A 22,700-nucleotide genomic window follows, 5' to 3' on the forward strand; every position below is an offset into this window, starting at 1 on the left:
GTCCTAACCGCTGGACCCCCAGGGAATTCCCAAGATACTATACCTTGTTCAAAATACCAATTACCTTTTGAAAGGGATTTTTAAAAAGAACTTAATAACTAGTACTATTTCTGAAAAAATAAAATTAAGCACTGGCCTGGCACTTAGCCGATCACAAAGAGTTTTTACTTTATTTACACGCATTACCCTCCTTCGCGATGGTTCTGGCCAACGTAGTTACCCCCATTTGCCAGATGAGAAAGCTGGGTTGACAGAGGCTCACTGGGGTCCCAGGATGTACCCAACCACTGGTAAAAAGAAACAACAGGCCCCAAATGGAGTTGCTCGTGCTAAGCCCCAGGGCAGCCAACCAAGACTTAATACCTGACCTAAACGCAGTTTCAGCCTCTCCCAGGAATGGAGTCTTAACCAGTCTGTCTGGAATTTCCCGGTCAGCAGTAATGAGGTAATCTGCCCGATAGACCCCATCCATCCCCCAAAGAAAGAGAGATAATCTGCTTTTTCCCTGTCCCTGCTCCCATCTGTCTATAAAAGCCTTCCATTTTATACAGCTCCTCAGAGATCCTTTCTACTTGCTAGACGGGATGCTGCTCAATTCATGAATCGCTGAAGAAAGCCAATTTGATCTTTATATTTATCCGTTGAGTTTTGCTTTTTAACACCACACAGCCATGCAGAATGCAAAACAGGCCCCAAAGGCAGACTCCAGGCCAGCACTCTTTTCTGGCATTCTACCTATTTCTAGAATAACTACAAAAGTGCACTCCAGGGCTTCCCTGGTGGTGCAGTGGTTGAGAATCTGCCTGCTAATGCAGGGGACACGGGTTCAAGCCCTGGTCGGGGAGGATCCCACGTGCCGCGGAGCAACTAGGCCCGTGAGCCACAACTACTGAGCCTGCGCGTCTGGAGCCTGTGCTCCACAACAAGAGAGGCCGCGATAGTGAGAGGCCCTCGCACCACGATGAAGAGTGACCCCGCTTGCCACAACTAGAGAAAGCCCACGCACAGAAACGAAGACCCAACACAGCAAAAATAAATTAATTAATTAATAAACTCCTACCCCCAACATCTTCTTTTAAAAAAAAAAGTGCACTCCATTTCTTTAACTTAGGGACATATATAATTGAACCCAAGCCTTTCTGAAAATTAAAAAAGCCTCACACTCTTTATAAGCATACTTTTTTTAAGTGACCAGTGTAGCCAAGAAACAACATAGGATTTCGTGACAGACATAAAGAATTATCTTCCAGACCCCTGTGCCCAGGAATGGTCTCCACTCACACTGGCATAGTTTCCCAAACACACCTGATGTAAGGAATCACCGAAAGCGTGCACTAAAGATTCAGATTTCTCAGGGCCTCTCCTGGTCTGGAGTTAGTCTGGGAATCTGCTTTTTTAATAAGCGAATGATTGCCATTATTTGCCAGCTTTTAGAGGTTCCTGCAATGAGAGGTGGGACACAGCCAACGTAGGTAACCAGGACCCTGTTTGACGCTACAGTTGTTGTTGTTGTTGTTTTTATTGGAGTAGAGTTGATTTACAGTGTTGTGTTAGTTTCAGGTGTACAGCAAAGTAACTCAGTTATACATATACCTATATCCACTCTTTCTGATGCTAGAGTTTAAACGGTAAACACTGAGTACATGTGTGAAAATTCTGCAAAGACCACTGCTGTACTCTGTTGATCGCTAGCTGTTTCAAACCTCTAAAAATTACCTTAAGGTATCGGGCAATCAACCCCTCCAATTTCCTACTATTCTAAGCCCCTGCCCCATACCCCTTGTTTGGGCGGTAGTGGGGGACACAGAGCATTAGACTCCACAACTAAAACTGATTAAGGGGGAAGGATACAATCAGTGGACTGAATAAAGCTCTCCTAAACCTCAAAGAGGAAAGAGAAAAGCAGCCATTTCTTAATTCCACCTTTAAAAGAGGGGTCTCTAATCATCCTGCAATCTATATTCCCACCCATATGTATTACTTTTTCGGTGCTCACCCTGCAATTTAAGTGCGAGTCGGTAACTCTGACATAAATGATGATTTTGCATCTTTTTCAAAACATATGACTTATCTTTTGTTATTAGTATGGAAAGTTCCCTCACTAAAGATTCGAATGGCAAATAATAAGAGAGACAAAGCAACACTGTGTGTCTAACTCCTACCTGGCCTCCTCACCAGGAAGTTCAGGACCAGGAGATGAAAGGGTTATTCAATGACTGATTTGCAATTTTAAAGATGCACAAACACAAAGGCAAATTGCCTTCGTTTCCAGACTAACCTGCCGAGGTCAGGAAAGAACCCTAGTTAGACACGTATAAACAAGTAACGACAACATTAGCATATTCTTGAATTCCACCCCCTTTTGTGGGGTTTCCTAAACCAGATTAGTTCTGAGCTTCCATTCCTTTAATTCCCTGCTTTCCTTAACTATCTTTAAAACGAAATGTAACGGGGATTACGAAAATGTCAGTTGCCACAGTAAATTCCGTCCCAGTGGCCTTCTCTGCTTCATCTAAATTGGGATGGAGGATAAAGGCAAGTATTTTACTCAACATAATTCCGACAGTAATTGCAATCAACATTTATTTACCCTTGGACAGATGAGCTGCCTCTTCTTCCATTTTCCTTTTCTGCTGGAAGAAGAGAGATCTGGCTGCCTCGGGGCCAAAAGACTCAACTGAGAAATGGCTGGGTAAGAAAATCCTTCCGATAGACACTCAGATAAGAGCAGGCCTCCTCTCACCCTTCAGATTAACCACCGAGAGTGACTGGCTTCATTTCCTCAGACAAGGGTGTAAACAGAGCTGGACGGTGTCGCAATTGGGTCAAGACAGTAAGAAACCTTCCTCCCTCACTTCCAGGATGGCTCTGTGGGAGCCATGGCCACACCCAGTGCATCCCCGGGCTGTGAGACAGGCCCTCTGCTGTAACCAATGCTCCGTGATCCTGTGGTCCATACTTTAAAAAGTTATGGAGGGTTCAGCGAGTCACAAATCACCAAGAAAACTTCAAGAGGTCAATGATGGATTCTGAAAAGAAGCACCCCTATAATTGCCTCCTGGAGTTGGGTAATAGGATGGGAACTTGCTTCAAGAATAATATACCCAAAAGAGAAAAAACTGAGTCATCTTTTCCCCTCACGACCCTGGAAGTTGCCCACCATCATCATTACTCAGGATGTTTAAAGATGCACAGGGACTCAACATGGCAAGGTCTTCATCTAATGCTTGGGGATGGTGGGGCTCAGCTAGGGAAGTTTCTCAGCACATTTAAATATCCATTCGCCCCCACTAAGAAAGGCTCTTGGCCCTTTTCCTGCAGCCCATAGTCAAGGCACAAATCAGCAGATAACGAGGTAATTATGTAGTTCTTAGCTTACTAATGAGGTCAGGTCCCAGCCTGTTACATCATTCAGGTTAATCAAATGTAGTCATGTTAGAGAGACTGAAACTCCAGATTCAATTAAAAACCAGATAGTTACCTTACCTATTACTGGCTCGTGTGAGGCTGGGAACGTATCATCACTGGGGGAATGGACCCTCTAAGTATATATATTAATTGTGTCCTTTTTGTGTGTGTCTACGTAAAGGCATAGATTGAGTCACTTTAAAGAAGAAATTAAAGACGACAGGTTAACTGTGTCATATACAATTTGATGCGAACAGCACAGGAGCCCGAGGCTCCTCCCCTGTAGCCTGAGAATGCACCTCAGTGCAATTTCCTGATGCCTAGAACCTCCTGAGGCCGATCCAGCCACATAAACTCCACCCAGTCTCCTCTGGAATGTGCCACACCCTCCCTGCACACACAGCGGAGGATACAGGCTCTTCCAGCCCCTCCCAACATCTCCCACCCCCATCTCTGGGAGCCCACAAGGAAAATTCATTTGACTTGTCTGCCAGGTGGGAGGCTGCTTCTGCCTTTTCTCCAGCCTCCCCTGTGCCCCCAAGTCTGGGCTCAGAAAAGGGTGGATTCTCCCAGGGCAGAGGACCACTTCCTGAAGACACTAGTCCCTGAACCCTAACGAGGACCACATCTCCACTTGCGCGCGCGCGCGCGCGCACACACACACACACACACACACACACACACACACGCATCACCCCAGAGAGAATCCAATCACACTGAAGTGTGATGTTCACAAGCCCATCACACACCAACACCACCTCCAAACTGCCAAGGAGCCTCCCACAATCACGAGCCCTGCCCACCTGCTGTCTCCTCCACCATGCCTTCGCAAGGGTCAGAGCCATGCGGTGCTGGTCCCGTGGCCCTCCTTCTTCCCGTCTCCCCAGGAAGATTCCAGGACACCCCCTCCCCCGAAGGAGACAATGGCCCTACACATCCCCGCTCTGTTCTGCAGGAGTCATAATTACCGTCCGAGCATTCTTCATAATACCAGTCTAGTTCATAATAATCCGCTTCGATAAATTTCTGCATAGTCAGTATTCTTGCAGAGGAGAGAATGCACTTCACGGCGCCATCGACGTCAAGTGAAACGCTGCCATGCCTCCCCGCCCTTCCAAAACACTGGGCAGAAGAGCGTCCCAAAACACGCCAGAATTAAGCTGTGCATTCTTAATGACAGTCTGGAGCCAAAACAGAAAAGGGGCAGTGAAAAGAAAAATTGTGGAGGGTCGGAGGAGCAGAAAGAAAGGCAATTTGCAGAGCTATCAGAGACCCTGGCAGCCCCGCTAATAAAGCGGCACCAGCCAGCAGCCCTGAATGGGAGTAGCCAGAATCGTCCTATCCAGAAGCACAGAAGGTGACGTCAGGGACACACACCACCACCCTGAGGTCTCACTCCAGCCTCGCCTCCCGCTCCCGCTCATCTTTCAATCTCACAGTTGCCATAGAAACAGGCCGGCTCTGAAAAATGATGCAGAGATGGAGGAAATGTCTTCCAAGGATGCTGGGAGCAGGGGCTGAGAGGTGCCGCGCTGGCAGAAAGGAGGGTGCAGGTGGAAAAGGGGGGCAGCACCAGGGACCTTACCACCATCGTACCCTCCAACAAATGTCAGCACAAGTTTATTTGCTTAATTCTGGGTCACTACAGAATCTGCATTTGAAAAGGCCACCTTTAAAAATCTGCAACCATTACTTCTTTCCTCAACCTGATTTTAAACATTAAGCATGTTTTCTTAAAAATTTTAACGACCACCTAAAGGAAGTGTAAAATACTCAGAAAATGGAAACATTTTCATTTAGATACAGTCCTGTTCTCTGCTCATGCCTTTGCTCAAACTCCTAGAAAAAGAGCCTGCAACATACAAATAGAGGAGAAGGCCATTACAAAGGGGCCCGTGCAATACAATAGGCTGTTTTCATGGACATTCATATGTGTAATCAAGGTACAAAAATACACACCCGAAGGAAACAGCCCACCCTCAGGAAGGTGGTTCCCTCTGGGGAAAGAGTGAAGGAATGGGACTTTGAAACTGTACTTATAAATGCATCGGTAACGTTTTATTTATTAAAAAAAAAAGTGAAGTTAACATTTATGAGTCCTAAGTGTTTGGCATGTTTGAGATATTTCTTTTAAATGAGTAATGGGATAATTAAACAGATTTTAGACTTCCTATAAGTTAAACTCACTCCCCAAAGCAGGCTTTCTCAACCACAGCACTACTGACATTTAGGGTCAGATAATTCTTTGTTGCGGGGCGCTGTCCTGCTCTAGCAGCATCCTGGCCTCTACCCATTTAGGTGCCAGAAGCACCACCCTCTCTCTCTGTAGATGTGACATCCAAAAATGTCTCCAGATGCTGCCGAATGACCCTTGGGAGCAAACTCTCCCTCGGAAAACCACTGCCCTAAAGTAGAACTACCTACAGAACCTCACCAGCCTGTTAGCCAGGTACTGTAACCATCTGTTGGTGGCAACAGCAACAAGTGTGGCCTTGATTCAGTTTTCCTCTTCACTTTCTACTCAAGACTGTATAATTTGTGAACGAGTAATAGTAAAAGGACTCTTCAACCACCACTGGGAGGGCAAGCTTCCTTCCTTCCACAGTGACCAAACGGGGACAATTTCCCTTTATCCTTCCAATGGCATATGATACCTCAGTGAATGAACTTGGAGGAAAAGGCATCCCTCTAGGGCAGGGCTTCCCAGGCTTTAACGAGCACGTGAATTACCTGGAGCTCTTGCTAAAGTGCAGATTCTGAGGCAGCAGGTCTGCAGTTGGGCCCAAGATTCTGCATTTCTAACAAGCGCCCACATAATAGCAATGCTGCTGGTCCCCAGACTACACTGGATGGCAAGGCTCTTCAATGGAATAGACAGATTGGGGTGGGGGGTAGATTTTACAGTGTGTGTGTGTGTGTGTGTGTGTGTGTGTGTGTGTGTGTGTGTGTGTGTGTGTGTGTGTGTGTGTGTGTGTGTGTGTATCTGCCTGTCTGTCTGTGTGTCTGGTAGAAAATTTAGAGGAAAACTATGTAAGTGTGTGTGTGTGTGTGTGTGTGTGTGTGTGTGTGCGCGCGCGCGCGCACGCCCTCCTCAGACCCTAACTTGGATACACATTTAAAATTTTCTAGGACATTCACCTAATTAAAGTCAGCAGCCAATGATTTTAATTCCTGCTGTAACTGCCCCCATTATCTGAACATATCTCCTCTCTCCCTTTGGTCCTTATCATGTCTCTTCCTGGCAATGGTGGCACGTCTCAAGAGCCCCACAGCAAACCACTAGGCGACCTCTCAGATGTCATTCCTCATGACAGGTGAGCTGAGGCTGGTGTCCTAAGGTTTTCCGAGACTTTATTTTTTTAAAGTTCCCTAAGGTGTTTCTAAAAAGATGATTATAGGCCTCATAAATAAACCGATCAACAGTTAACAGGTTCCTCAAAATCAGCATGTTCAACAAGTTCAATCCAATATTCGGGGTGGGGAGAGTCCAATATTAATTTTCAAAATGAAGATGTAATAAAGGAACGGGAAATGCAAACTCCACAAAGCATCATAGAGAAGTTAGGTGCAGTTAGAAACCCCTTAAACAAAGGCTGGGCCCATTTACCTCACAGTGCTACAAGTTTCAAGAATATTTTATTCATCCCACATCACCATAAAAGCAAAAAATCAACGGATGGATGGATGGATGGATGGTCAACTAATGGCAGGCAGTTTAGCTTCATAGCTAAGAGCGGAGCTTCTGGAGTTGGGCGGCCTGAAGTCTGGTCCAGGATCCTCATTTCCCGTCTCTGTGACTTCTTAGACACCTGAGTCTTATCTGCTCAATGGGGTGACTATACCTGCCGCATAGATGGGGCGAGGCGTTAATTAATTAATGCATGGCAGAGCACTTAGCACAGTGCCTTGGGACAAAGAGAGTTTGCGATAAATGTTAGTTGGGATCATCTTCATCACTCTAATTCCTTAAAAAAGGAAACAAGCCAGTATGAGCAATTAAAAACAGAGTACAATTTTCTAAGCTGTAATTAGGGAAATGAGGTAGAAACGTCATTTATTAGCTTTTCCCAGCATAATTCATTAGAAGGCATTGAGTTCACAGTAATGAGCAGAAGTGGCAATCTGGGGGTGGGGTGAGGCCATTTACAAATTACTGAACACAACTTACATCAAATCCGAAGGCTGCATATACCCAATTGACTTTTTTTAATTAATTATTTATTTATTTTGGGGGGCTGCGTTGGGTCTTTGCTGCTGCACGCGGGCTTTCCCTAGTTGCAGCGAGCGGGGGCTACTCTTCGTTGCGGTGCGCGGGCTTCACATTGCGGTGGCTTCTCTTGTTGCGGAGCACGGGCTCTAGGCACACGGGCTTCAGTAGTTGTGGCTCGTGGGCTCTAGAGCGCAGGCTCAGTAGTTGTGGCGCACGGGCTAAGCTGCTTCGCAGCAAGTGGGATCTTCCCAGACCAGGGATGGAACATGTGTCCCCTGCATTGGCAGGCAGATTCTTAACCACTGTACCACGAGAGAAGTCTCCCAATTTACTTTCTTAGAAAATGCGAAAGAAAGCAGAATGTGTATGAATAAGGAAACAGCATCATTTATGGGTGAATTTTATGGGCCTTGAGCAAATTTTAAATTGAACCTCTATACCAAAACTGCCATGTGACAGGCTCAGAAGGATGCAGTAATCCATCCACAACTCTGCAGAGATGGTTCCGAGGTTAAAATACAGGTTTCTCTGCCTTCAAATCCACACTTTCCTCCAACATTCCCACGACTCGAGAGAGTTACAGCCCTTCCTTGGCCCAGGCTTACTGCAGCTGAAAAAGCACCTCCTCCTCCGATGTTCCTAGGCTCCCCCCCATCACTGCCCCACCCCAGGAGGATCAGGAATCGGGACTGGTCCCAGGAGCAGCCTCAGAGAAGACACCCTCACTCACTCTCATGTTCACACAACACTATTTAAGAAATGCTGACTGCACATCAGACAACAGCCCTTTACAGCTCACTCACGCCTCAGACCCCTGCTACCTAATACCCCCTCATTGGGCAGACAAGGAAAGGGGGCTCAGAAAGTTGAACTCACTCGACCAGGATCACTCAGCAAAAATCAAGAGCAACTGAATCCAAACCGGGCACCAACCACCTCCAAAGCCTTTTCTGTTTATAATTGAGAAAACAGGCCTGGGCTCTGAGCAGCGGCGGCCGGAGCGCTGGGGCGGGCCGCTCTGCTTTCCCAACGCCTCCCGCCGCGCCGCCGCCTCCTGCTCGGCCAGCCGCCGGCTTCTCCTCCCCAGACGGCCTTCAGCCCGCACGCCAGCCGGCTCCATTACGGCGACCCGCAGTCCCAGCGTCGTGATTAGTGATGATGCACCAGGTTATGACCTAGATTTATTCTGTAGACCTAATCAGTATGCTGAGGATTTGGAAAAGGTTTTTATTCCTCATGGACTAATTATGGACAGGGCGGAACGGCTGGCTCGAGATGTGATGAAGGAGATGGGAGGCCATCACATCGTGGCCCTCTGTGTGCTCAAGGGGGGCTATAAATTCTTTGTTGACCTGCTGGATAACATCAAATGAACAGAAATAGTGATAGATCTAGACCTATGACTGTAGATTTCAACAGACTGAAGAGCTCCTGTAATGACTAGTCAACAGGTGACATAAAAGTAATTGGTGGAGATGATCTCTCAACTTTAACTGGGAAGAATGTCTTGACAGTTGACGATATAATTGACACTGGCAAAACAATACAAACCTTGCTTTCCTTGGTCAAGCAGCATAATCCAAAGATGGTCAAGGCTGCAAGCTTGCTGGTGAAAAGGACCCCTCGAAGTGCTGGATATAGACCAGACTTTGTTGGATTTGAAATTCCAGACAAGTCTGTTGTAGGATATGCCCTTGACTACAATGAATACTTCAGGAATTTGAATCATGTTTGTCATTAGCGAAACTGGAAAAGCAAAATACAAAACCTAAGATGAGAGTTCAAGTTGAGTTTGGAAACATCTGGAGTCCCACTGAAATCACCAGGAAAATGATCAAATGTTCTAGTTCTGTGGCCAGCTGCTTAGTAGAGCTTACTGAATGTATCCTCTAAGAATTTTATCCGTTTTGTATTTTAGAAAGGTCAGTGGCTGCATCCGCGAACTCTTTATTTGCACTATGAGCCTATAGACTCTCAGTTCCCTTTGGGTGGGTTGTTGTTTGACTTGTGAATGAAAAATCGCTTAAACCACACCACTATTTAATGACAATATTGAAATTGTATCTGTAAGAAACATTTAAAGAGAAGAATATATTAGTTTTTTAATTGGTATTTTAACTTTTATATATTCAGGAAAGAACAGAAGTGATTGAATATTGTTAATTATACCACTGTGCGTTTAGAAAAGAAGCAGTCAGTTTCATATCAGTGACAGCATTTAGAGGTATCGTCATGTCGGATAAACCATATGTCCTGGAATTATTTTAGTAGGTTTCAGTAGTATTAACTGTATTTTCCCGTTTGTTCAGATTATTTCTGGCGAATCTTTGTCAACAGTTCCTTTTAAATACGGGTCAGTAAGTTCTAAAAACCTACCACTTTTTGAAGTCTTCAATGTAAAAATCCTTAAAATAAAGGCTGTCTCTTTAAAAGAAAAAAAATAATTGAGAAAACATTCAAGGAGTATTTACAAATAAAATTTGAAAGAAAAAAAAAGAAGGGGTAGAATTAAAGGAGATAACTCAAGTTGGCATCGCACAGAGAAAACAAATTGAAAAGATATTTTTAAGAACGATATTAAAAATGATCAGGAGAGTAAGAGTTAAGTTAAAATTACCAATGTGTCTTTTGTGATGTTAAAAAAAATTCTATAGGTATACCTCAGAGATCCTGCGTTTTTGGTTCCAGACCACCACTTTCATAAACCAAATATCGCAATAAAGCAAGTCACATGAAATTTTTGGTTTCAAAGTGCATATAAAAGTTATGTTTGTATTATACTGTAGTCTATTAAGTGTGCAATAGCATTATGTCTTAAAAACACGGACATACCTTAATTTAAAAATAACTTATTGCTAAAAAAAATGCTAACCATCATCTGAGCCTTCAGCAAGTGGTAATCTTTTGGCAACTGTAACATCAAAGATCACTCATCACGGGCTTCCCTGGTGGCGCAGTGGTTGAGAGTCCGCCTACCGATGCAGGGGACATGGGTTTGTGCCCGGTCTGGGAGGATCCCACATGCCGCGGAGCGGCTGGGCCCGTGAGCCCTGGCCGCTGAGCCTGTGCTCCGCAACGGGAGAGGCCACAACGGTGAGAGGCCCGCGTACCGCAAAAAAAAAAAAAAAGATCGCTCATCACATCACCATAACAAATATAATAATAATTTAAACTTTTGAAATATTGAGAGATTTATCAAAATGTGACACAGACACACAAAGTGAGCAAATGCTGTTGGAAAAATGGTGCTGACAGATTTGTTCGTTAAAAAACCTTCAGTCTGTAAAAAATGCAGTTATCTGCAAAGCACAATAAAACGAGGTAGGCCTGTATTGTCAGCTCTGTCAAGAAAGCGGCCCAACTAGGACACTATTCCACCCAGCCCCAGCACATCAACATTCTGGTGCCCAGATTTGGGTTAAATCTTAACAGAGCTCCTTGGAGAGTTGCTGATTCCACGTCTTTGGGCAGGAAAATTCAAGACAGGCCTGCAGTAGCATGTTGCACAAAAGCAAAAGACCGTTCCAAAAGGTCTGGGGTAGAACTGATAAGGTATAGGCACCTGCTTAAAAGGACATCACCAGCCCGCTTGTGATAATTCGAACACCAAAAAGAAAAGATAGCTAATAACAGTTAAAGGAAAGGGGATGAGTCTGTAAAGGCCACAAACATCAATGAATATGAAAATAAAAAGGGCAACCAAGTGAACAAGGCAACTGATATATTGCCTTAGGGAAAGGGGAAAATAATAGAGAGACATTTTTAATCCATCTTAAGAAGTAGGGGAGGGCGGGTGTGTATGACTGTTCTCTTTCTGGCACTAATACCTTTTATAAAGCACTGTATGAACATTTCTCTAAGTAGGGTGGCTATGAATAAGCCAACCGCATATGGAATGAGGAGGTAGGTAGAAGAACAGAAAAACCTCATGTTGTGGCCACAACTACCCCCAGGTAGGAGGAGGATCAGATCCTGGGCTGCAAAGTGAGTTATATATTGTCTTTTGTGAGCATTTAAGAGACTCTAATAGATTGGGTCTGCAAAGTTAAGAAGACTCTAATTAAATAAACCTGTAATCAAAGTTAAATGTGTAAAAGAATTGAATAAAATTTCTGAGTTTCTAATTATTAGTTGTGTGAACACATAAGTATTCATATACACATACACAATTTAATAGACCCATATGCATATATATACATATAAGAATTTTTAAGTTATTCAATCCATTTTAAAAATGACTAAATGCTAACAATTTTGGATTAAATTACTACTGATGCAGTTATGAGTTTGCAGATAACTGCAAATTAAGATTAGTTTCTGATCTTAATTTTTTAAAACACTGCCACTACCAGCCACTGAGCTCCGTGGCAGAAGGCAGGCTGCTAACGAACAGCTTGCTGTCAACTACCCCCTCCCAAACGATCTCCACCTCATTTCAAGCACAGGAAAAGCAGGCACCCATCCCACCTCCAGGGAGAAGGTGGGGACAGAACAAAGGCAGGAGACGGCACCCAACAGAGACCTACAGACTCAGGTGCACCCCAGCCTGGATGCAGTCCTCATTAAAATCACTCATACATCTGAGAAGGATACAGAGAAGAAACAGAGTTCGGATATGTTGCACGGTTCCAAGTTTGCTTCCTGCAACCTGGGAGGGCTGCACAGGGCATCTCACGCCTGGGACCAGCAGGTCATGTGGCAGACGTCACAGGGTTCAAAACACAAACCAGAAGCTCAGAACACAAACCGTACCTCAAAACCACTACGGCCTGAGCCCATCACCCAGGAGGGGCGGATGGGCTACAAGCTGAGCTGTCATGTCAATTTCCCACCTGAGTCCGTTCCAACTTTGTCTTAGACATGCTGGATTCACATGAAAAGGAAAACGGTCAATCTGTACAGAATTGCTTGCCAAGCATTTCTGTTCTTAAAAGAAAAAGCAAAGATAAATCAGCATTGGAATCTGGAATGATGAGAAAGAGTGAAAGCTGGCAGGTGGCAGGTGACAAAGTAGGCCTAAGGGTCACCGGGTAATCTGCTCACTGGGATAAGTAGCTGGCTGCCCTGCTCACCAGACACTGTGCCCAGGGCTCCTGGTCTCGGTCGGTACCCTGCATGGACGTGGCTGCTTTGGACCTTCGGAGATAAGCTCCTTCAATTCTCCCGGACGCCCGGCGCCCAGGCCCACGCCTGGAGGGGAATGGCGGGGAGGCGGCGCCTTGACCTCGTGTCGCTGACCTGTGGGGAGTGATGGTGCAGCCAGAGCTTCTCTGCTTCCACCTTTGACCCTGCAGGCTTCTGTGTAGCTAAAAGCAATGAAAATGGGCCCAAGGAAGAGCCCGCTCACAGGAGGAGCGAGCAAGAGAGGGGAGAAGACACAATTCCAGGGCTCACTCAGGTCCTCACCTGGAAACAAAATTGCCTGAGGTCTTGAGAGCAGCAGAAAGGACACAACCAGTACGTGGGCGTTTACGTGAGAGAAACTCACGGCAACTATTTATAAATATATTATAATGTATACATTTTAGTATTATTTTTGTTAGCAAATGATAATGAAATGTTTTCTCTGGCGATTAGATCCCTTCTCCATGCCCTGTACAACCTCCCCTGACTCCCATCTTTTATCTTTCCTTCCTTCTTTCAACCCCACCTACCACAATGTTTGTCAGTGCTCCACGTGGCAGCCCTCCTGCAAACACACACACACACGCATGCACACAGTGTTTTCTCTTAGGTCACCATCTCATATAACTTCTGACCCCTCCCTTTAGAAGGTCAGCATTGTGTGTTATTGATCCCTTTAATTTGCACAGGCTCAGTGCATATTGTGGTGCCTTTATTTTGGTTTCACTTACAATTTTAGTTAGATGAAGGCAATCTTTGGAAGGGGGCAACAAACAAAATGATCTTTCTATTCTGTACGTTGTTTTTAATTTTGCTTTGTTTTTACAAAAAAAGAGAAGAAAGGAGAAAAACTTGTTTTTAATTTGAAGAAGATGCTTTTCCATTTTCTCTTATTTAAGAAGCACTTATTAATCACCTACTTAATACAAGGCACTGGGCTGAGGACTCTGGCCTATTCGAACATGAAGTGGACATGGGCTGTACCATAATGGTTGGACTAGATCAACGGCCTTTGATTTTTTTGCCGTTGTTTAAATTAAATGTTACAAAATTAAAACAGGACGGAGAGCTGGTTTAACATGCAGGTTCCCAGACCCCATTCACTCCTCCCACACAAGCAAGGTAGACAACTCAGTACAGGATGCCAACGGAAGGCCTCAAGGGCATCTTGTGTTGGCCCAACCTGGTGCAAAGTCCCTGGTTAGGTAATGAAAGAAAATCAATAATCAGATGTCTTTGCTTCCTTAGCCAGAAAACCTCAGCTGAAACTCAAACAAGTCAAGCTCATGAAAGATTATAGGTACATAACAGGCACTCAATAAATACCTGTTGACTGATTCATTAATCATACTTTACAGCAAAAGCAAACAGTGAGATGCTATCTTGAAACTCTTATTTGCTTCATAACCTTCTCTTCTTAGGAAAAGGATTGTTCCAGATAAACTCAGAGGTGAAGTTGTCAGCAGATCATTTGCACTTGATACAGAGAGAGATTTCTTCTCTCGTCCAATGCTCCTTAACCAAAAAGTTAACAAAAAGCAGTGCTCTTAGAAAAGGAATCAGAAGGAGGCGTAACTACCTACATACCAACACGGCAACCCTCATGGCTGGTGTCCACTAAATGTTATGAGACTAGAAAAATTTACAGCACACAGAGTCATCTCCACTTGAGTTCAGGGAAGCATAACCTATAGACCACAGGACACAGGGGCAAAAATCACAGGGAAGAAAGAAACCTCATCTTGAAATTAAGCTACATCAGGCTAAGTTTCACTTGGGACCGTGACCTTGAGTGAAAGAAAATGAATTTTGAATATGTCGGACACATTTTTATAAATAAATGAGCTACTGACATATTCTAAAGCTGAGGGTTTGCTTTCTTCACGTTTACTAAATGTGTTTTATTCCTAAACTAGAATTTTTTTCTTATTTAGCTTCTCTGAGAGAATGGCTAATTAAGACATAAAGTGAGACCAGACAACCTAGGTTTGAAACTCAGCACCCCACCTTACTAGCTGTGTGATTTGGGGCAAGCTCCTTAACTTCCCTGAGCCTCAGTATCCTCATCTGTAGAATAGGGAGAGCAAGACTATTTTACTCAGAGGTCACTGTGAGAATTAAATGAGATACTTGTAAAGCATTAAAAACAGTGCCTGGGGGCTTCCTTGGTGGCGCAGTGGTTATGAATCTGCCTGCCAATGCAGGGGACAGGGGTTCGAGCCCTGGTCCGGGAAGATCCCACATGCCGTGGAGCAACTAAGCCCGTGCGCCACAACTACTGAGCCTGCGCTCTAGAGCCCGCAACCCACAACTACTGAGCCCACACACCACAACTACTGAAGCCCACGCACCGACAGCCCGTGCTCCGCAACAAGAGAAGACACCACAACGAGAAGCCCGCGCGCCGCAACTAGAGAAAGCCCGCGTGCAGCCACAAAGACCCAACACAGCCAAAAATAACTAAATAAAATAAAACAGTGCCTGGCACACAGTAAGACTATCCTTTCTTCCTGTTGCACCATCGAGTCCTAAATGCTCCGTATTTATGGGTACATTTGCTGTGTGGGTCATCTTCATTTTCTGTGTTTCTCAGACTCAACAGGAGTGAAAATCCACTTGACTGTTGAAATTTGTCTGAAAAGCTCATTCTACCACCTGGTAAAGGTGGAAACCCAAAGCTTTCTTGCCTCGTCTTAACAAGGCAGGTGAGGGCCAGATTTAAAAGGCAAAGCATCGTTTCTCTCCTCTGGGGGATGACATGTAGGAAAGGGAGATGAGTTTTATCCCACCCAAGGTGTCCACTCTGATCTGTGTAGCAATGGTGTAGGTGACCCTCTTGTCCAATGGTTCTCACCTGGGGGAGCGTATCAGAACCCCCTGGGGAACCACTTACCCTGATTCCCAAAGAGAACCACTGCCCTGATTGATGCAGAAAATAAATCTAAAATGAAAGGAAGGTTTACGTTGTCTTCCCACACACCTCACGACTGATTTAATACGCTGGTGAGTCTCAGTGGTGTGAACCATGGCGTGTCCTGGGTTACACGTGTAAACAAACAGATGAAATCCAAAAAGGACACCAGGTACAGAGCAGGGCTCCTAACCTCTGCTTCCACCGACCCCTGGGCCAGTCCGGCCAGGCTCACAGACCCCTCCTCAGACGAAAGATTTAGAGACGTAAAATAAAATACAAAGGACTACATAGGAAACCAATTGTATGTCAATGCAGTTATTAAAACTTCAAAAAGAAGTCTGCGATATCCATGCCTCTTTATCAATGCACATTAAATAACAAGATCAGCACATCTAATAATGAATGTAATTTCAAAGCAGTGATGAGTAAAGACCTTATTTCTTCTGTATCTGCTTCTTCTGTAGCATGACGTGAAAATATCTGTGATTTCTACTGATGGCAAAGTCACAGGCCCTGGTAATACCACTGTGCTTTGTTTTGTCTATGTTCACAATGAAAGTAAGTGCTGCATTTCAGTTAGAAGTTTATGAAATTAAGGATGTAATTTTTTTTCCTTTACAAGTTAACAGAACTCCAATTTCTCTCTACAGACCCTTTGGGGGTCCCAGGACCTCAGTTTGAAAGCCCTGCTCTAGAGGGCGCTGTATTTAAGTTAAGAGTTAACGCTTGATCATTCATTTAATTGATATTTAGCAAATACCTACTTTGCTCTAAGCGCACGTACCACAGAAGAAAATACAGAATTAAGGTTAGACTTGAAGGCAACCATGCTCTAAGAACTTTCGGAATCTCTGCTCAATGTTTATTTTGGTTTTCTAATTTTATTATAATTTGTGTTATGCACTGCCAAATCCAGCAGGATTTTTTTTCTCTCTCTCCTTTAAATATATCACTAGAAGCAAAACAAACAAACAAATAATAACAAGCCACAATGTCTGTTCAAGTATACTGTTAAAAGGATGTTAGAAGCTATAGATCAGTGCTACGGAATAAATACTACGAGCCCTCCACACCTCAATTTCTTTGATAATAAAATCAGCCTGGCCCAAACTGTAGACATTTTACACGGATGAGATGAGCCAATTCATATGAAAGGTCTCTGACAACAGTGAAGTATTATCCTTGGGTGGTGTTCCAATCATACTGTGAATGTAAGTGATTAATCAGTGTGTGTATGAGGGACCCGGCAGCCTCCCTCAGCAGAAATGGCCAAGCGGAGTCCTGCAGGATCATAGGAGGGTCTGTTAAGGAAGAGTAAGTAACACACAGGGATTTCTGGAAAAATAACTCTGCTGTGAATTCTACTGTGAAGCAGTCTGGAGAAACCAAATACGAAACCTACCAGGGAGGTCACCCAGGACGCGGTTTTCCACACAATACCACATGTCCCTGGGCATACAGATACCGTGAGTAAACAAAAGTGACTTGTAATGAGCCTCCTCTAGGCTACAAGATACACTGGAAGTTCTGAAGCGTCAACTTGACCATTAGTTCAAGTCTAATGTGCTTCATCTCTGCCCTGGTGTAGACTATTCTATTTTTACTCCTATCAAAACTGACCGTCTGCAGTGCTCACAAACAGACTGTAGGGTTTGCATGAAGTATAGAAACACAGGCCAATTTAAACAAAATTCCTTCCTTACTAATATCTAATAGAGAAAAATGTGAAAATAGCCCAGATACATGCTAAAGAAGAAACTTGCAAGTTCGACTTGTTTATTATTAATGACTTCACAAATTCAAGAATATTGGAGATTGGTTTGTATTAGCAAAAATAATTACAGAAAACTTTACAGATGCACAAAACGCTGGGGTTTTTTCCCCCACTTTATTTATTTATTTATTTTGAATAAGTCGGTTTTGAACCAAGTTATCTCGAAGTAGAAGCAGGACTGCTGTACTCTTTTTTTTTTTTAAAGGTGACACAATGATACATGGATATGTAAATGATGTCACTTTCAAAGTGACATCACTAATTTAGACTAGGTTCAAATTAACTTGAATTTTAAGTCAGGAGGGTCAAAACAAAAGAGAACTGGTCTTCCCAATCTCACAGGGCTGCCGTGAATTTCTAAAGAGAAAAATTACATCAAAATTACATCTTGAGTGAACATCAGAGATATCATTGGTATGTTGTAAATCAACTAGACCTCAATCTAAAAACAAAAAAAGCAATATCACTGGTGTGAATTTTTTTAATTATCGTATATTTTTCCAACCTGCAAAATCAAGTTTCACATCCTTGTCATCACAAACACACTGAAAGAAGCCCCACCTAGTGTACTGCTCACCCTAACAGGTGTCAGCTCTGCAGCCCACGGCAGGACCAGTTTGCTGCTGCAGCAACATTTTGCCTCTCCTGAATAACCAGCTCAGTGGGCTTTCACACAGAAATCAGCAGCCTTGATATGTCAGGCTATGTCCTATAAACACTGAGCAGCCTAGAGATTCCCAATACCTTGGGTTTTAAATGCAGACAAGCTCCTCTCCAACACAAGTTTCTAAGGATTTACATGGAAGGAAACGGGAGCATTTTTTTTTTTGGCCCTGGCTAGGGAAGTCCCTGGGAGCATTTTCTTTTTTTTTTTTTCCATCTTTTTTTTTGTTGTTGTTAGTAAACTTTTATTTAGTTAGTTTTTGGAATTTTATTTATTTATTTTTATACAGCAGGTTCTTATTAGTTATCTATCTTATACATATTAGTGTATATATGTAAATCCCAATCTCCCAATTCATCCCACCACTGCCCGCCCCCGTCCCGCTTTCCCCCCTTGGTGTCCATACGTTTGTTCCCCATATCTGTGACTCCATTTCTGCCCTGCGAACGTGGGAGCATTTTCTATTCTTCAATATGGTTAAGAGAAAGCTGGTTTAAATGAAAACTCATCCTTGTCCCCACTACTCTGACATTTCTATCCAGAAGACTCAAAGTCAAGGCCTTTTATGGGGCTAAATCCCACAGCCGCATTTCTTCAAGTACTTTCCACAGATGGCAGGCTGCAAGATGCAGCGGCCAGGACAAGCGCTCACGTGCGGCCATGGCTAAGGAGGACAGGGCATCACAAGAAAGGGGAATCACTCACGGAAGTACTTCAGCGTCTCCTCAATCTGCTCGGTCGTGAGGTCAATGTTGGCATCTGGAGAAATGAGGGGGGTATGAAGCCAGTCGTCGTGGTCATAACCGTAGATGGTGTCAGCTCTTAGCTTGTAATGGGGCAGCTGCTCCTCCAGCAGGCTGATGATCTCAACTTCCGGAAGGTCAGTGCTGTTGCACACGTCTGGAGGGGACAAGATGGAGAGATGAAAGCCCGACCTGGTGGTGGCCCCGCCGCTGCTGGTGGCCTAACCCTGGGGCCTACAGCCAGTGTCTTGGCTACTTACCCGCAGCACAGAGAGGCCAGATGAGGCCACATCAGAGATCCTTTTCCAATTTAAATTCTACTCTTGAAACTAGGAGTTATGCATGCTTACTGCCAGACCTACCTGAAATAGTTCCTGCTTGTTTAGCTGCCCACTTTCTGTGATGTAAAGCCAAATTTCTTGTGCTTTCACCATTTGGGCTAAGTCTTTCTTTCCAACCCTTTCTCTGGCCATTCTCTCAATGACTCTACAATTAAGCCAAACCAGTTATAATTTCACCAATATGCCAAACTTCTTCCTGCCACTATTCAAACCGTGTCTCCACAGAGATAAGATTTTGCCTTTGTTTACTTCATTCATTCACCTGTTCATCCTCCTGCATTTCCTTCCATCCACCGATCCATCCATCCATCACCATCCAACTACATCCTGAGTCCCACAGTCACAGGAGACACGATGCAAAATGCAACAGTCATGGTCCTGCCTTTGCAATGCTTGTATCCTCATGGGGCTTCCAGCCATTAAACCAACAAGTGCCCCTCCGTCAAGGCACAGCTCGAATACCACCTCTCCCCCGACAGAATGGTGTTTTGAGCATACCAGGCAGTATTAACCTGTCTTCCTCAGGAAGAATGTGGACACCTTTGCCCAGAAGAAGGGCTATGCCAGAGACTTACCAAAATCCCCATCTCCTTCGTATTTAATAAGAAGGCTGCACGGCGGCCAAAAAAATTATGGAATCACAGGTAAAGAGAGCGTTCAGCGGCCAACTTCCCCCCTTCTGGGGCAGGAGCCCAGGGAAAGCACCTGCTAGCCGCCCCCCCCCCCCCAAACCTCCTACCACTCCACGCTAACCATTCTTGCTTGACTCAACATATAAAGCTTCACTGCAGGACATTTCGACTCAGGAAGTCCACATGGCTTTTCAAGTGCTTGTGGAAAGAGTTATAAGTGGAAAGTAAAGACATCTCAAATTTTACTTGGAGCTCTGGGGACTGGAGGGGGACATGTGAACGCTCAGGATTCTCTGTCTCATGTGGGAAATGTCACAGCCAGCGCACTTGGCATTTCAGCCAGCCCCCACCAGGCTGGAGCTGCTCAGACACTCTGCAAAGGTCTGCGGAGAACAGAGAGATGCCCTCCCCTCGGTCAGGGCCAGCAGCCCAACCTCAAGGCAGAAGATGTCTCATATCTCTTTATCATCTCCCACCAACGACAAAACACCCTCCAAAAGGCTCCAGCTGAGCTCCTAACTAAGGAAGTACTTCCTCGTCTCACAGTCGAGTGGGGAGTAAGTTCCCACAAAGCTCATCTCGAGGTGAGGCCTCACAACCATAAAATGACGAGCATCTGGCTGAGGGGATACAGGGTCAAGGAGGAATGACACCCAAACGATGGCATCTCTTGGCTAACCATAGATCTGCTCCACAAAAGCCCACGCCAGCCTGTCCCTAGGAGAACGGGCAGGGTACCAACACATTCCTGCGTGACGCTCCCACACGACAGGCTAGAAGCTTCTGGTGTCACTGCCATTTGGTGGTGGGAAAGGCAACGGACTCCAAAAAATAAAAATAAAATCCCTTCTAAGAACACCGTGTTACTTGTGAGCACACTGGCAGCTGCTCAAACGCTGAGACTCCCCTGTCCTTCCAGGTTCCCAGGGCTGAAGGTCAACATATTTACAGTGTGGGTCCTTGTGCCCGAGAGGTATCGTTTTCCTTAAAGTGTTTGATGACCAGTGAGATCAAGTATCCAAAGGTGAGGCTGTGTCAAAAAGCCTTTTTAAAAAACTCTGAATGTTTGATTTTTCCGTAATGTGACCCGCCATGTAAACGTCAACAAGTTTTCAGCTGTGTGGCAGGCCCAGAGAATTAGGAGACGATTATAAAGACTGCCCAGGGAGCTTTCCTGGACCCTGGCTGCAGGGCTAGGGGCCCCAAGGACCCCCTGTGGAGCGGGACACCACCTCTGCCACATGGAGAAGACACATCTGAGGCCTGAGGTTGGGTAAACATAATATGAGAGCCTTTGAGAATTCCCCCAGAAGGCTTTCACCGTGCCAAGTACCAAGCCAGGAGCCTTCAGTGCATTCTCTGACCCTCCCGGCAACCCGTGACGTAGCTAATATTTGCTCTGACTGATAGGTGAGGAAGCTGATTCACAGGAGCTGTGGAATATCTTGTAGGGCAAGGTCACCTGGCTAAATAAGTGGTAGGTTGTGTACGAGAAGCCTCAGCCGTCTGACTGTGAGCTGTGCCCTTCCCTCTGCCATCTGCTGCCCGTCTCCCAGGCGAGAGCACTAGAAATGCTGGGGGATTCCCAGGCTATTCTCAACGGGAAGTTTTCGTTCTCAACAGGTACAGATTTCCTAAGTATGGTAGAGGTGTCCAACTAGACACACTGACAAATCAGGGAGGTGTCTGGATGATTTTTCCTTCCAGAGCGTAGGAAGTAGAGACAAGAACTGAAGTAGCTTGTCTGCCAACCCACCCCCACCCCTGGCGCTTACTCAAGCTCAGTGCGTGAAAGGGCACTGCTGGCCTCACCTGGAGGAAAGGAACCTTTGAATGCTGTCTACGGTCATCATTTCTCCACTGCTCCAGCTCACACTATTAACAAGCTATACCATGGAGTCTCGGGTTAAGTCTCAAATGAAGGGCATCCACCTCCTGAGTGAACCCAGGCCCCGAAAGGTCCATGGCTTCTGGCAGATCGACAGCAACAGCAGCCCGGAACCCACCGACCCCCAGCCTGGCAAACCATCGAAGGCCAGGCTCACCCAGGCAAGTCGGGTGGACTTAGGCTCAGCATCCTCCCCTTCTCCAATTACAACAGCCCCATGGATGCCGGCTCCATCTGTGAAAAACACTTTTAAAATCACAGTATTGCCCTGCTTTAAAAACCTCCCAGCTCCCTATAAAGTGCTTCATGATTCAGCCGCACTTTCCCAAGACAAAGTCTACTGACTGCTTCCCGATATCCAATTTCTGCTTCTTTCTTTCGGTAAAGTCACCCCGAAGGTGTGGCTGGGCACGTGGCCACGCAGCTAAAAACTACATTTTCCACCTTTCCTTGCAGTAAGGTCAGTCCATCTGCCTGGTTAACAGGATGTAAACAGAACTTCCGAGTCAGACCCTATCCAACTGTCGAAATGCAGAGATGGGGTGGTGCTGGAGGAGCCGCCTTCAACTGTATAAGTAAAGGCAGCACCTAGGGGGTTACCAGAGCAAACCTGGGTGCCTCGGACAAGCAGGCAGGGGCAGCACTCCTGGGCCATCTACCACTTGGACTTTTAAGAGAGAAAGAAATACACGTCTACCTTATTAAAGCCACTTCTCAAGTATCCCTTCAGTGAAGCCACACCAACTTTTTGCCATCCTCCAAACACATTTTTGCACAGACCTTGGTTTGGACACCAGCTGTTCTCGCTGTCTGGAATGCCCTTCCCTGCCAGCAAACTCCATCGCAAAATATCACTCACATTCACCCCATATTTCAAGCTTCCCTTGACCTCTCCCCTCTGGCTATGTGTTTAGTACAGAGATTATTTCACTACAATGTGACATGCGTTTTCTAACAGAGAGTCCCTGGGGAGGAGCTCTGAATTACCCCTTAACATCTAAC

General features: G+C 45.1%; 1 protein-coding gene and 1 pseudogene across 5 annotated transcripts in view; one reads left to right on the forward strand and one right to left on the reverse strand.

Moving 5' to 3' along the window:
• Positions 1–22,700, reverse strand: part of TRAK1 (trafficking kinesin protein 1) — a 104,699-nt gene that overhangs the window by 59,212 nt on the left and 22,787 nt on the right. For all 4 annotated transcript variants that reach the window (XM_079932981.1, XM_079932979.1, XM_079932980.1 and 1 more), the window contains exon 2: positions 18,800–18,994. The gene's annotated coding sequence lies outside the window, so the exon portion shown is untranslated. The remainder of the gene's footprint in view (positions 1–18,799; positions 18,995–22,700) is intronic.
• On the forward strand, positions 6,716–9,364 carry LOC307192948 (hypoxanthine-guanine phosphoribosyltransferase-like; annotated as a pseudogene). The gene is made up of 2 exons: positions 6,716–6,722; positions 8,591–9,364. The product of its transcript is annotated as a hypoxanthine-guanine phosphoribosyltransferase-like (transcript).

This window comes from Stenella coeruleoalba (genome assembly GCF_951394435.1).
Source record: "Stenella coeruleoalba genome assembly, chromosome: 10".
NCBI lineage: Eukaryota > Metazoa > Chordata > Mammalia > Artiodactyla > Delphinidae > Stenella > Stenella coeruleoalba.